We start from the raw sequence: 16,780 nt of genomic DNA, 5'->3' as shown, positions 1-16,780 counted from the left end.
ATTTCAATAGCAACATTATAAGAAAAATTGTTGTCGACAATTATATTTTTTTGATTCCATCTTTTTCCTGAAGTAACATAACTTATTAAGATTTCTTTGTTATCACTATTTTCAGGTACCTGAACCTCTTTTGGGGTTTTTTGATTAGTTATATCTTTGGCCTCTTCGTGGGCACTTGCCTCTACAATATTACCATCTTGAATAATTGCTCATTTCCTTTTACGAGGATTTTTATCATTGAAACCGGTTGGCCTTCCACGCTTTAGGCGTGGATTATTTTCTTTTACACTAACAATTTTCCCTATTGGGATATCAGTTCGTATTGGAGTATTTCCAACTGGTATGTGAGATTTTGTAATTCTCTTTAGGTCAGTAAATGAATCTAGCAATTGATTGGCGATGTTTTGCAAATGTATGATCTTTTGAACTTATTGTTCACATTGACTTGTGTGAGGATCTAATTGAGATAACGATGATTCATTCCATATAATTTCTTTTACCAGTTGCATTTTTTCTCCCCCTAATGTTGGGAATGTTATTTCATCAAAATGATAATCAATAAATTGTGTAGTAAATAAATCTTCAGTTAATAGTTCAACATATTTAATTATAGAAGGAGATTCATAACCAATATATATTACCAACCTCCTTTGAGAACCTATCTTTGTGCATTGTGGTAGTGCAATTGAAACATATACTGCACATCCAAAAATTCTAATATGAGAAATATTTGGCTCCTAACCAAAAGCCAATTGTAATGGGGAGTACTTATTATAACTTGTTGGCTTTAAGCGCACAAGTGATACTGCATGCAAAATAGCATATCCCCAAGCTGTAACAAGGAGTTTTGTTATCATAAGTAATGGTCGAGCTATTAGTTGGAGGCGTTTGATAAACGATTCAGCTAAACCATTTTGTGTGTGAACATGAGCTATAGGATTAGAGGTGTTCATGGGCCGGGCTACCAGGCTAGGCCCGAAGGCCCGCCTGAAATGTGGGAGGGTTTGGGAAAAAATATAGGCCCGAAAAATGGGCTTGGACAAAAAAATAAGGCCCATTTAAAAAATGAGTCGGGACTCGAGTAAGGTATTTTTAGCCCGGACTTGACCCAGCCCGACCCGAATTCACTAAAGGACAAAAAAATCTGTATTTTTTTATTTTTGAATGTTATTTTCTTGTTGTTTTCTCCTATTTTGCTACCATTTTACTATTATATTGCTATTATTTTGTTGTTATTGTTTGGATATTGTATAAAGCTTATTTTCTTGTTAATTTTGTTATTATTTTAAAGGCATTTGTTAATTTTTATTATTATTTTAGAGGCATTGACTTGTTAAGTTGCATCTATCTTAATGTTATTTAAGTCTACATATTTTTTAAAATTTATTTTCAATTTTTGGGAAATATTTATTTTGATGTATTATATATATTTAAAAATAATATAAAAATAATATAAAAATTAATACTGGTAGAATAGGCCGGACCGAGTTTTAGTATTTTTATCTAGGTTGAGCTTGGGCAAAGTTTTAGGCCCGTTTTTTAGGCCTGGCCCTGCCCATGAACATCTCTATACAGGATGTTCAACTTTTATCCTAATTGACATACAATAGTCAGTAAAAGCTTGAGATATAAACTCACCAGCATTATCAAAACGAATAGTTTTGATTACATAATTTAGAAATTGTGCTATTAATCGAATTATTTGAACAAGTAGTCTCGCAAACACCAGGTTACGAGTCGATAATAAACACACATGTGACCACCTACTAGATGTATCTATTAATACCATAAAATATCTGAATGGTTGACACGGTGGATGAACGAGCCCACATATATCACCTTAAATACATTCCAGAAATGCGGGAGATTCAATCCCAACTTTAAGTGGTGATGGTCTAATAATCAATTTTCCTTGAGAACAAGCAACACAAGATAAATCCTTGAATTCAAGAATCTTTTGGTTCTTTAATGGGTGTCCAATTGAATTCTCGATGATTCTTCGTATCATAATGGATCCGAGATGACCTAATCGGTCATGTCAAATAGTAAAAGTATGTGGTTCTACAAACTTCTAGTTTATAGTAACATGTGACTCAATTGCACTAATATGTGTATAATATAAACTTGATGAAAAAATAGGTAGCCTTTCTAAAAAATATTTCTTTCCACATTCAACATTTGTAATATATAGATATTCAATATTTTTATCTTTGAGTATCGTATGTGTTGTAGCATTATCTGCAAGACGCATGTCTCCATTGATTTTGGGTCCATCAAAATTTTGTTGAATATTCATATTCTTCATAAAAACAAACAAACAATAATATGAGAAACATTGCAAATATTTATTAAATATATAAATTATTCTTTATGCAAAAAAATAAAACATATTAAAAGTAACATAAAAATGTCAAAATAACATCAATTTGTCTAATGATTCTCAAAGAAATCTGCCACATCTAGGTGAGTTATATTATTAAGGTCATTAAATTTATCACCCTTGTAAGCATGGTCAGTTTTAGTATTATAGTGAATATCTTCATCTTTTGCCTCCATTTCATCAATTTAAGATATAAAATTTGTCTCCATATGATTTCCCTTCTTTTTAATGGATGCTTGATAAAGTTTCACTAAATGCTCAGACGTACGACAGGTACGTAGCCAATGCCCTTTCATACCATATTGGTAGCATATGTTCTCAACAATCTTTGAAGGATTGTTTTGACCACTTCTTTCTTGTCCTTCATTGTTATTCTTTTTCTAATGATTAGAAGTATCATTGTTATGGCAACTATGATAAAGATTACTAGTACGTACTCGACCACGTCCCCCACTACGCCCACGATCATGACCGCAACCTCTATATTTTCTATTTTCATAATTTTTGTGTACTGCTACATTCAATTCAGGGAATAGTGCAGAACCAGTGGGACAAATTCCATTATTTTTCATCAACTCATTATTTTGTTCAGCTACCAAAAGGCATGAAATCAATTCAAAATACCTTTTAAAATCTTTTTTACAGTATTGCTGCTGTAGGAGCACATTAGCGGCATGAAAGGTTGAAAATGTTTTCTCTAACAAGTTCTCATTAGTTATGCTTTCTCCACATAATTTTAGTTAGAATTAATTTTAAAAAGTTCTGAATTGTATTCACTTACAGTCTTAAAATCTTGCGACCGTAAGTGCATCCAATCATAACGAGTTTTAGGGAGTATCATCGTTTTCTAATGGTCAAATCGTTCTTTCAAATTTTTCCACAACTCAAAAGGATCTTTCAAAGTGAGATATTCCACTTTTAATGTTTCATGTAGATGATGACTACAACACCCCTCACCCGCATTCGATGCCGGGACGGGGTTCGAGGTGCTACCTGACTTTTACTAACACTTTCATACTAAACAGGGCCATGAAATCTCAAATAATTAAAAACTTTTATTTTCACATACAATCTGTCCCATATACGGGCTTACGTGGCCCAAAACATACATCTGGAGTGGTTCGAGACCCAACCGAGAACTCATGAAAAACTTAGAAAATCTCTTGCATCAAGGCTTCATACGCCCTTGTAGGTATAGAGCACACGCCCGTGTGCTAGGGACACGCCCGTGTCCTAAACCCGTGTCCAAAAACCTGGACAAATACAAGGCTATTTTCCAAGCCATTTTGTCACACTCACAATAGATACACGCATACTTATACAATAACATACAATATGGCAAAATTAGGTACTTAAACATTCCTAACATGTCATGATTATGGCAATTTCACATGCAATAGATATCATAGATTTTACTCACATCTTTACCACATTCATACTATAATCATTATAAACTCATCACATAATACCATAGCACATGCATGCATAATTAAAATAGATTTACAACCCAATAATCAAAATAGGCCAGCACATATGGTTAAAGCCATATCACATACTCTAATATTTAAACTCCTATACATGCCATAGGCTCAAAGTACTTGAAATCACTACACCAATAGCGTTAGCTTGACAGTGTGATAATATCTCTGACGGCCTCCAACCCGAGCTAACCTGGAAACTCTAGAAAACATGGGAAAGAAGAGGGGTAAGCTTTAAGCTTAGTAAGTTCATATGAAAACAATAAGCACTCATTAACTTTTTTTATCAATGTTTACAACATATTCTCAAGTTCACTACAAGCTGTCTTTCTGAGCAACGGTCACTAAATTATTTATATCTGGAGCTACGAAAATCCAAATTAAGTTCCATTAATTTTACCTGAAACTAGACTTATTTTCATTTCTTCCATAAAATTTTTAGAATTTTTGGTTAAGCCAAATAGTACAGTTTATTCCTCAAAGTTACCCCTGATTCACTATCTGACAGTTCCGACCCTTCTGTACTAAAGTTCAATTATCTCATAGTACAAGACTCAAATAATGTTCTCGTCTATTTCTCTTGAAACTAGACTCATATGTATACTTACAAATTTTTTTCTAGAATTTTTGGTTGAGACAATTAGTACAGTTTATTAGTTAAAGTCTCCCCTGTTTCAGGGTATGACCACTCTGACCCCTGTGCACTACAAACTGAATTTCTCCCTATAAAAAATTCCAACGACCATGGAGTTTATTTCCCATAAAAATAGACTAGATAAGGAATCCATGCATGTAAGGTATGACTCTTAATAATTTTTGTACAATTTTTGGTGAATTTCTAAAGTCAGAACAGGGGATCTCGAATTTATTCAGACCCTGTTTTACAAGAATTCAAATATCACACAATATGAAATTTTTTTCTTCCCCTGTTTCTTTCATGTGAAAATAGACTCATTAAGCTTTAATCCCATATTTTATTCTGCCTCTAACTCATTTTCCACTATTTTTAGTATATTTTTAAAGTTACACTACTGCAGTAACTCAAATCTGTCAAGGCTAAATTACTCATTCATGATCATTGTTCACAAAATTAATACAACATCGTTTGTATAATCATCACCGAGACATTCATATCATATTTTCATTTATCATCTTACCATATTGTTGTTATGTCGAGTTTTCAACCCGAGGGTTAAGTACATACCTGTTCAAAATATCCATTTCACAACATTTACCAATACGTCCCTTTCATCTCGAGTATTCCTCCATTTGAGTAGAATTTTACCCGTTGAACACATCGGAATATAATTCGGATACATAGAAAGTTTGCACATAAGTGCCACATATGTAGCCAAGCTACCATGTAACCCGCCCATAAGTGAACTCGGACTCAACTCAACGAGCTCGGGCGTTCGCATCCATAAGTGAACTCGGACTCAACTCAACGAGCTCGGATGCCTAGTTACATCTCACGAACTCCGACTCAACTCAACGAGTTCGAACATTCGCATCCATAAGTGAACTCGGACTCAACTCAACGAGTTCGGATGCTCAACCATCCTAGTGACATGTCACTTGTATCCTAATCTATTCCTAAGGTTCAAACGGGATTTTCCTCGAACACATCTCCTTGCCATCTTCCGTAAAATACCGAAACCAATACTCGGTAGCACTTTATATTTAACAGATAATACAATAACTTGAATTTTATTCGAAAATAACCACAAAGCATATATTTCATGATAAAAATCAGCATATCATATATTTAACATCAATAACTTAAAAATAACAATTATGCTACATTATTTACACATGAAATTACCTCGATACCACAAAGGTGAAAAAAAAGACGTAATTATCCCTTAATCGATTTCTTTCCGTTCTAGGTCCAAATCTCGATTTTCATCATCTAAAATATCACATTCAACTTATTAAAACAATGTACTGATCAAATTAGTCAATTGACACACTTGGGCAATTTTTACAATTTTGCCCCTATATTTTGCCAAAATTACCAAATTACCCCTAGGCTCGTAAAATAATTTTTATCACATTTCTTTACTCCTTGAGTCTAGATGAACCATTTTCATAACTATAGCAACTCATAATTTCAACTATTTCACACATTTACAACTCATTTTACAACTTAGCATTCTAGCCTTTTTTAAGGTGTTTTCATGCAATTTCTTTCACAAAAGTTGTTTATTAGACAATTAGGACTCATAATCTTCCATAAAAACACAGCAAACAACACATTTACTCTCATGGAAAAACCCTAGACTCTTCATCATTTTGCAAAATAGACCCCTCATATGAAAGCTCATGCTTTAGGGGTTCCAAAAATGTAAAAATCATCAAGTAAAGACATTAAAATCACTTACAAGCAAGGGAAATATGTTGCTGAAATTTTCCAGCTTCAAAGCCATTTCTTTGCTGCATATTTCGGTGAAGGAGAAGAGACAAATGATAACTTTTTCTTTTTGATTTGTTAATAATAAAACTAGTCAAAATTAGTGACCAAATTTCACCTAATTTTGACTTTTCAACAATTTTGTCTCCCATGGCCGGCCATCACACTTTCAATGGCCTAATTTCACTTTAAATACCCCCAATTTAAGATACAAGGCAATTTAACACCTTTAGGTATTAAAACACAACTTTTACCTTTTACGCGATTTAGTCATTTTTCGAAATTAGACTAGAAATTGCTAAAATTAACTTACCAAAATTTACATGCACTTATAAAATTATATTATAACACATAAAATAATACTAAAATAATTTTCTCTGGCCTCGAAATAGTGGTCCCAAAACCACTGTTCCGACTAGGCCCAAAATCAGGCTGTTACAATGACAGATGAAAATCATTGCTTTTGTCTTATCTTGATTAGATGCTTCTTTATTGGCTAATATAGTATTTCCTAGACCTTTAGCATCTAGGTGAATTTCAGCATCTAACACCCATGACAAATAATTCTTGCGTGAGATGTCTAAGGCCGCAAATTCAAGTTTGACAAGATTTGACATTATATGTAACACCCCTTACCCGTACCCAAGGTCGGGATAAGGTACGAGGCGTTACCGGACAAACATACAAACATTAAAGTAAAATACAGGCCATAAAATTTCATTCATATTTCAAAACGTTCATTCACTTACACATAGTCCCTTATTTGAGTCTACGGAGCCCAAAACATACTCTAGAAAGGGTTTGGGACTAAACCGAGAACTTACGAAAATCTTGGAAATTTGATGCTTTAAGGTTCCACACGCTCGTGTCCCAAAGTCGTATTCCATACACGGCTGAGACACATGGTCATGTCTCTGCCTGTGTGGAATATACCTAGGCTATTTTCCAAGCTTTGGTCAACCTTAATCTCTTACACACTTATACATTTATACCAAGATTATCATCTTACCAAATATCTCCAGCTTAATCATCAAGCATTCATATTTAATGTAACGCCCCGTACCCGAGACCGTTGCCGGAGTCGAACACGAGGTGTTAATGGACTTAATTCATTACTTAAACAGCTCATACAATTCATTTTAAAATTTCCAGACAAGCTGGCTAACTGCATCACAGTCGCTTTAAAAATCATATCTCGAGTTCCGAAACTCAAAATCCAATTCCGTAAATTTTTCCTGAAACTACACTCATACATCTATCTACTAATTTTTTTATAGAATTTTTGGTCGGTCCAATTAGTACATTTTATTAGTTAAAGACTCCCCTGTTTCAGGGTTCAACTACTCTGACCTCTGTGTATTACGAATCAGATATCTCCCTGTACAGAGCTTCAATGACTATGCCATTTGTCTCTAATAAAACTAGACTAAATAATGAATCTGTACATATAAAGCATGACTTCTAATTATCTTTGTAAAATTTATGGTGAATTTCCAAAGTCAGAATAGGGGATCCAGAAATCGCTCTGGCCCTGTTTCACAAAAATTTAAACATCTCATAAAATATAGCTCATATACCTGTTTTGCTTCTTCCATATGAAAATAGACTCATCAAGCTTCGATTCCATAACTTATTCATTATTTAATTCCATTTCTACTATTTTTAGTGATTTTTCAAATTCACATCACTACTGCTGGCTGAATCTATTTTATGGTAAATTTTACCTATTTCATGGTTTCCATGGATTAGCTAGTAATTTGACATACATAACACCAAATATGATCATGATTAGCCATTCCAATGGCTACTCATTACCAAGCATTTCCATACCACTAAATAACCATATTATAAGACCATATATACAAAATGATTATAATGTTATACATGCCATACTCAAAATATACAAGCCATTATGCCAAGATGGTATACGGATAGTGTGAGCGAGCCTCCGACCGTTCCCAATTTTCGAGCTGGCTTGTCAAAACTACAAGGAATGAAAAGGAGGGAGTAAGCATAAATGCTTAATAAGTTCACATGCAAATAGCAAGTAACATAACCATATAAGCAAACATAAAACATCATTTGCATAATCATCACCAAGACATTCATATCACATTTTCATTTATCATTTTACCATATTGTTGTTATATCGATTTTTCAACCCGAGGGTTAAGTACATACCTGTTCAAAGTACCCATTTCACAACACTTAACAATACGTCCCTTTCATCTTGAGTGTTCCTCCATTTCAGTAGAACTTTACCTGTTGAACACATCGGAATATAATTCGGATACATGGAAAGTTTGCACATAAGTGCCACATATGTAGCCAAGCTACCATGTAACCCGCCCATAAGTGAACTCGGACTCAACTCAACGAGCTCGGATGCCTAGTTATATCTCTCGAACTCGGACTCAACTCAACGAGTTCTGACATTCGCATCCATAAGTGAACTCGGACTCAACTCAACGAGTTCAGATGCTAAACCATCCTAGTGACATGTCACTTGTATCCTAATCTATTCCTAAGGTTCAAACGGGATTTTCCTCGAACACATCTCCTTGCCATCTTCCGTAAAATACCGAAACCAATACTCGGTAGTACTTTATATTTAACAATTAATACACATAATTTGCATTTTATTCGAAAATAACCACAAAGCATAATATTTCATGATAATAATCAGCATCATATCATATAAACAACATTAAATTGCTTAAAATGACAATCATGTTACTACATTTACATATGAACTTATCTCGTATGCGAAAATGGCTACTTTTACCATTTCGTCCACAACTTGGTATTTTCCCCATTTTAGCCCGAATTTCAGTTTTCCTTGCTCTATCATTTAAAATATAGTCTAATTAGGACTCACATTATTTAAATTGACCCAAAATCATATTTTGAAAAAATTACAATTTTGCCCCTAAACTTTTGCATATTTACACTTTTTTCCCAAAGCTCGTAAATTAAACTTCAGACTATTTTCTTATGTTTTATGACATGTTGATCATTTTTCCCTTCTATGGCAACATCAAATTCTCACTCTAACATGTACTTATGACTATTAGGTATTTTTACCGATTAAGCCCTTTTGCTCGTTTTCACTTAAAACCGAGTAGCACATGTTGTCTAACATAATTTAAAACCTCATATTCTATCATAAAACACCAAAATACACAAATTTCACGTATGGGTATTTTTCCAAATATAAACCCTAGGTTAAATTGTTGCTAGCATAAGCTAAATCGAGCTAGGGACTCCAAAACGTAAAAATCATTAAAACGAGGCTAGAACGGACTTACAATCGAGCTTGGAAGCTTGAAAACCCTAGCCATGGTTTCTCCTTGCTATATTCGGCCATGGGGTTGAAGATGAGCAAAATTGGCTTTTAATTTTGTATTTTAATTCATTTTACCCCTAAATGACCAAAATGCCCTTACTACTAAACTTTCCAAAAATTCCATCCATGTCCAATTTTTGTCCATGGACTTAGAAATTGGTAAAATTGCTATTTAAGACCTCCTAATTAATATTTCAAAACAATTTCATACTAGAAACTTCTAGAATGCAAGTTTTGCAAATTATTCGATTTAGTCCCTAATTTCAATTTAAGCACTTTATGCATAAAATTTCTTCACGAAATTTTCACACAATCATGCAATCATATTGTACAGGCCAATTTTAGCTACTATTACAGAGAACCCATTTACAATTTTATAATCCCTCAACCCAAATTCAAACCCCATTTACAACCAGAACCCAATATCCCTGAACCCATATACCCGAAGGCCAATAACCTAAACTACCAGCCCACTAAACTAACAGCCCATTACATAAAATTAGAAACAAAAAATATCTCAGCAACCCCATACCCCCACTAAAACAGCCCCATACCCCCACTACAATAGTCCCATACCTCCACAGTCCTCATACGCCACACCCCGTGCGCATGCCAACAGGCTCGGTACCTGCAAGAAGAAAATAAAACAATAGCAGCAACAGAGCAGTAGCCAAGAGAAGAAACAATATTTTTATACTATTCTTTGGAACATTCGGCTATAAAAAGGCCATTCAAACTGATGTAAAGGGGTTTTTTGGAAATTTTTTCTCCAAAAAGAAAATTAAAACAGAAACGTGGTTAATCCTCAAAGCAGCAAGCATACAAAATCAATCCCAAACGCAAAACCAAAACATTGCACCAAATCAGAAGATACGAGGTGCTAAAAATTGAAAGTTAAAACTGAGGTGATTATTGATTTTTCCGTTCGCTTCTTTTCGATTTTACGCAAAAATCCAATTTTTTACTTAGATATACAAATATAATATAAATAATAAAAAGCAAAAAAGAGAAGAAAAATTTAGAATTTTTACCCTCCTACCACTGTGCACGGTGGTGGCCGCCAACCAAGCGGACCTCCGTGGCCGTCCGTGACCGTGACCTCCGGCGGTCCGTCCGTGACCGGCGGCCCTCCGTGGCCGTCCGGTGATCGGCCCCATGGCCGAGCTCCCCTCCCTCTCTTCTTTCCCGGTTCCCTCTTTTCTCTCCCTCCTCTTCTGTTTTTTTTCTTTTTTCTGTTTCAAATAAAAAAACAAAAAAATTTGGCTTATATAGGGGTCCAAAACGCACCGTTTTGGACCCCCCCTTTAAAGCAGAAAACGACGCCGTTTTGACGAGGGTCGGGTCGACCCGACCCGTCCGACCAGGGGATCCGCGTGTTTTTTTAGGGAGGGGCTATTTGTGCAGTTGGCCCCTCCGCTTTTTCAACGTTTTATAATCAAGTTTTTTTTATTTTAAATTCGGCCCCGCTGTTTTGCCCTGATTTCGTTCTGGTCCCCCACGCTGCGCAGCGTTTTAACATCTGGATTTATTGTGCTTTTGACCCTCCTAGTTACGCGCGTGTTGTAATTAAGTCCCTCCTCTTTATTTCCTTTTTAAATTGACCCCATAACTTCGTTATTGTTTTAATTATAGTCCTTCTTCGTCTCTTTTGTTATTTTTATTAAATATCATCATTATTTTTGAATTATTAATATCATTAATATTGTTATTATTATCATTATTATTATTATGTGTTAATATTTTTTTTTGCTTCATATGTGTATGTATATATGTATTGCTTAATATTCAATATTTTGATCCCACTTTATTTAATATTTCATGAATGTTGTGTTTGTTTCTTCTTAGTTCAATATTATCTTTATTATTATTATTATAATCATAGTACATGTTTTGTTATGTAATTTTTATGTTATATGTATCATCATTTTAATTATATATTATATACATGTTGAATGTGGTATTGTTCATGTATTTTATTATATATGTACATAACTTTAATATATTATATATATATAAGTATATTTTTATGTAATATTAGTACTCAAATATGTATTTAACCTTAAAATCATATGTGTATATCATGTAAATGATTTAATATTATATTTCTTTTATACGTGTTACGTACATAAGTTTTAATATTATATTTCATATATATTATTATGTATATTTTAATATTATTTAGGTATCTATTTTTTTACTATTATGTGTATCTCTAATATTATACGTTTCTAATACTATTATTTATATATAATTATATATGTATATATATGTGTATGTACGTGTGTAATGTGCAAAATAGTTTTATTATTATTATATTTATTATTTCTAAGGTAGGTATGTATTATATATGTTCGATATGTGTCATATGTATTTTATCGTTAATAGTTATGTATTTTTACTATCTTATATATATACTTCTAACACTACATATATATATTATATTTCCAACACTACTACTATTTATATATATATATATATATACATATATATATTACATATGTACTCTTAATTATCTTTATATATATATTTATGATATTCTCATTGTGTTCTTGTATTTGATACTATTGTTACATTTAATATCGCGCGCATTGTCATTTTTTTATATCATTGTTGTATATATTATATGCCTTGATGTAATTCCAACTATTATCTTTCATTTCCCGCCCATTTTTATATATATTTCCCCGTTGTTCATTATTTTAAAATATTTATTCGTGTTTTATTAATTACAATACATAAGGCAATGTATCGATTTAACACCATGTCGTTGATTTCATCGAAATGTTGGGTGAACGTCAATCGACTCGTGTTAAGACGGTATATCCTTCTAAAAAATCAAAAATTTCAAACTTCTCGTCTTTTTATCGGATCACGATTAAATTTTAAATTGAATTTGTATTTTTGAGCATCAAGACAACACGTGTTTAGGAGATACCAATTTTTGGGCGTCGCAAGGGTGCTAATACCTTCCTCGCGCGTAACCGACTCCCGAACTCTAATTTTTCTCTGACTTTTAACGTAGACCTCAACTCGGCCTTTTCCTCATTTTTTAAAGAAAAATCTAATAGGTGTCCGATCACACCTAGAAAAAGGATCGGTGGCGACTCCCAGTTTATTTTAAAACCAAATTTCAATTTCCAATTTCCTAATAAATCGCCACAATTTAGCGACCCGAATCCACAAAATTTTTACGTCGCTACGCATATCATAGACCTTAAAATAATCATAAAATAATTATTTCTATCTCGGATTTTGTGGTCACAAAACCACTATTCCGACTAGGCCCAAAATCAGGATATTACATTTAAAGCTAGATCATATCTTTATAAAATACCACAATTCAGATGTGCAGAATAACTTGTTTGCCTGAAACATTTCAATTCAACTCCATACCCAATAAGCATTACATTGAGACTAGTCATATATATATATATATATACATGTCATGATACATATCATTCTCTTTCTGTTTTCTTATAAACACATATCATTTATTTCATTAAATCAATATTTCATATACCATAGTTTCCATGTATTCCATATATATTTATTTTCCTCCTCCTCCTCTCCATTCCACATCCTTAATGTATATAGCATTCTTGTAAGTACGATTTCACAATTTACTAATAAATGCTCACATCAAACTGTCTACACGAGTCATTGTCACTTACTTATTTATAATTTGAGCTACAGAGCTCTAAATTAAGATCCGTAAATTTCCCCTAAAACTAGACTCACATATCTTTCCACCATAAAATTTTCATAATTTTTGGTTTAGCCAATTAGTACAGTTTATTTATTAAATTTTCCCCTGTTTCACTTTTTGATAGTTCTGACCTCTCTTCACTAAAAATTAATTATCTCACAGTACAGAACTCGGATAATGTTCTTGTTGATTTATCTTGAAAATAGACTCATTAAGGATGTTAAAAATATAAGTTTAAGCCTCTAATTATTTTTATCCAAAATTTTGTGATTTTCCAAAGTCAAAACAGGGGATCACGTAATCATTCTGAACCAGTCTCACAAAAACATAAATATCTCAAAATATAGAACTCCTTTTCTTGCTCTGTTTCTTTTATATGAAAATAGACTCATTAAGTTTTAATTTGATATCTCATTTAGTCTCTGATTCGATTTCTACTATTTTTGGTAATTTTTAAAATTCACTTCACTTCTACTGTCTGAAACAGTTTTATTGCTAATTCACTCTTTCACACTTTCTTTGTATTAACCTCATTTTAACATACATATCACAAATCATTTTCACCACATTTCATACATCACAAGTATAGGCCTATGATTACAAGGTCACCATAAAGTCATCCTCATGTATAACTTACTTGTTTATAACCTCACCACATCCTGGTCACTTAATGAACACATCATTCACATAATCAAGTTCCTGCACTTATTCATCACAAAACTCACAAAGCAATACATAGAGAGTCTCCCGTTGAACACTTCGGATCAATCCTCGATACTTGGTGGTTTCAGCACATAGCTCCACCCATCATATAGTTCGGCTCTCTTGTACACATGGTGAACACTCAGTACCACCCATGTGACCTACCCAGTTTATCTCGTAACTTTCTTGTCTACATGGTGTCCTTCACCTGGAACCACGCATGCGACTTAGCTACATATATCCCGTAGCTCTCTTGTCTACATGGTGTACACATAGTATCACCCATGCGACCTAGCTACATCATAATGTCTTGTAGCTCTCTTGTACACATGATGTGCACTCAAAGACCATACATGTGACCTAGCTACATACTATCTCAGATCATCCAAATTTTTCAAGGTTCAACCGGATTTCTCTCTTTTCCAACAATTTCACCAATCAAGTAATTATCCACAAACATATTTCCAATATTATTATAAAATATCATAATACAAGTAAAATTGATGTATTACTTACATATAAACTTACATCTCATTTAATATCAAGGTAATAACATTAAATTACACATTGCCTTATTAAAAATCATATGAACTTACAATTTCTCATAATATCCATAATCATAGAAATCACATTTATGTATGATAATTCAATGCACTTTATGTACCATAGACATATTTTTAAATCAATTCATAAACTGGGCACCATAAACATTTAATTTAACATAGTTCAATTAATTCACTAAATTTAACTTTCAAATATAAATTACAACATTATTCTTTGTATTATTATCACACCAACTTACATACTTTCAACACCTCAGCAATCATAGTAAATATATCAATTTTACATTGAAACATGCATAAATTAATGCTTATTATACATATGAACTTACCTCGATACTAAAACGGCCATTTTACCAACTTTCCCAATTTTCGATTTTTCTCTCATTCTAGGTTCAAATCTCGTTTTCCGAGATCTAAAACATCATATTTTACTTATTTAATTAATGTACTATTCAAAACAGTCCTTAACTCAAACTTTGACAAAATTATAATTTTGCCCCTAAACTTTTGCATATTTACACTTTTTCCCCTAGGCTCGGGAATTAAACTTCATCCCTTATTCTTATGTTTTATGACATGCTGATAACTTTTCCCTTCTATGTCAACATCAAATTCTCACTCTAGCATATACCTGACTATTAGTTATTTTTACCGATTAAGCCCTTTTACTCGTTTTCACTCAAAACCGAGTAGCACAAGTTGTCTAACATAATTTAAAACCTCATATTCTACTATAAAACATCAAAATAAACACATTTCACCTATGGGTATTTTTCCAAATATGAACCCTAGCTTAAATTATTGCTAGAATAAGCTTAATCAAATTACCGGGATTCCAAAAACGTAAATAACTTGAATAACGGGGTTAGAACGGACTTACTATTGAGCTTGGAAAGCTTGAAAACCCTAGCCATGGCTTCCCCCATGCTAATTTTGGCCTCCATGAGAAAGATGAGTCAATTTTGGCTTTATTTTCCCTTTTTATTTCTTTTAATTACCAAATGACCAAAATGCCCTTCCTTACTAAACTTTCAAAAATTCCATCTATGTCCAATTTTTATTCATAACTTAGAAATTGGTCAAATTTCTATTTAAGACCTCCTAATTAATATTTCAAAGCAATTTCATGCTAGAAACTTCTAGAATGCAAGTTTTGCAACTTATTCAATTTAGTCCCTAACTTCAAATTGAGCACTTTATGCATAGAGTTTCTTCACGAAATTTTCACAAAATCATGCAATCATATCATAGACCTCAAAATAATCATAAAATAATTATTTCTATCTCAGATTTTGTGGTCCCGAAACTTCTGTTCCAACTAGACCCAATTTTGGGCTATTACATTATAATAACTTGAATAATAAATAAAAAAATATTAGTAAAATAATAAGCATTATCAATCGTAAAATAATTTAATTATATATACCAGATTTGCTAAATAATAACATGAATGTCAAATATTGGCATAAAGAAAAATAGTCATAATAATAACTTAACACAAATTACATTAATTGAAATTTACATTAATAAAAAAATGTATATATAATTATCATTATTAGATTTGAGTTGTAAAAATAAATGTGTAAATGTTACCCAAAGCAAATATTTCATTTAGAAAATAAAATAAAAGAATTATGAAAATACATATACCATATATAGTTTAACGGGATCGTTATACGGGTAAATTAAATAAAGTGAAATGACGTGAACTTCAATATGAACTCTTAAAAGCTCGTGCTGATAACGTGCTATAAAATAATTAATTAAGTAAAAGAACATTTAAAGTAAATAAAGAATTTTCTCATCTCATCTTTTCATTTATAAAAGAGATATATATAAGCCATTTGACATTCAATACAACATAAATGAATAAAGTTTATTTAACAGCTTTATTAACATGTATATTAAACATCTTTAATAATGAATAGTTGGTTTTAACTCATTATTTTTATAAATGTTTAAAAGTTATAAACATCTATTTATAATATTTACAAACATTATAAGAATTTTCTCTCATATATTGGAATCCACTTGGAAATAATCAGCATGTAGCCGCCAAGCCGACAGAGGAGGAGGAAGAAGGAGCTAGTCGGATGCCAGGTCATCTATGCGGGACCCGGAATGATTGAGACATTACATGGAGGGCACGTGTAGGAAACCATCAACAGCAATGGAGGTGGTTGTACCCGATGAAT

The 16,780-nt window shown here is 32.6% G+C and overlaps 1 long non-coding RNA gene across 1 annotated transcript; it reads right to left on the bottom strand.

The window, feature by feature from the left end:
- Positions 1-3,803: 3,803 nt before the first annotated feature.
- LOC128295145 (uncharacterized) lies at positions 3,804-6,323 on the bottom strand. The gene is made up of 3 exons (XR_008285467.1): positions 6,240-6,323; positions 5,681-5,767; positions 3,804-4,060 (listed from the first exon to the last, which is right to left on the bottom strand). It is a non-coding gene; the product is annotated as an uncharacterized LOC128295145 (long non-coding RNA).
- Positions 6,324-16,780: the final 10,457 nt, after the last annotated feature.

This window comes from Gossypium arboreum, chromosome 7, assembly GCF_025698485.1.
Source record: "Gossypium arboreum isolate Shixiya-1 chromosome 7, ASM2569848v2, whole genome shotgun sequence".
Classification (NCBI taxonomy): Eukaryota; Viridiplantae; Streptophyta; class Magnoliopsida; order Malvales; family Malvaceae; genus Gossypium; species Gossypium arboreum.
This window is presented reverse-complemented; position numbering and strand designations above follow the sequence as displayed.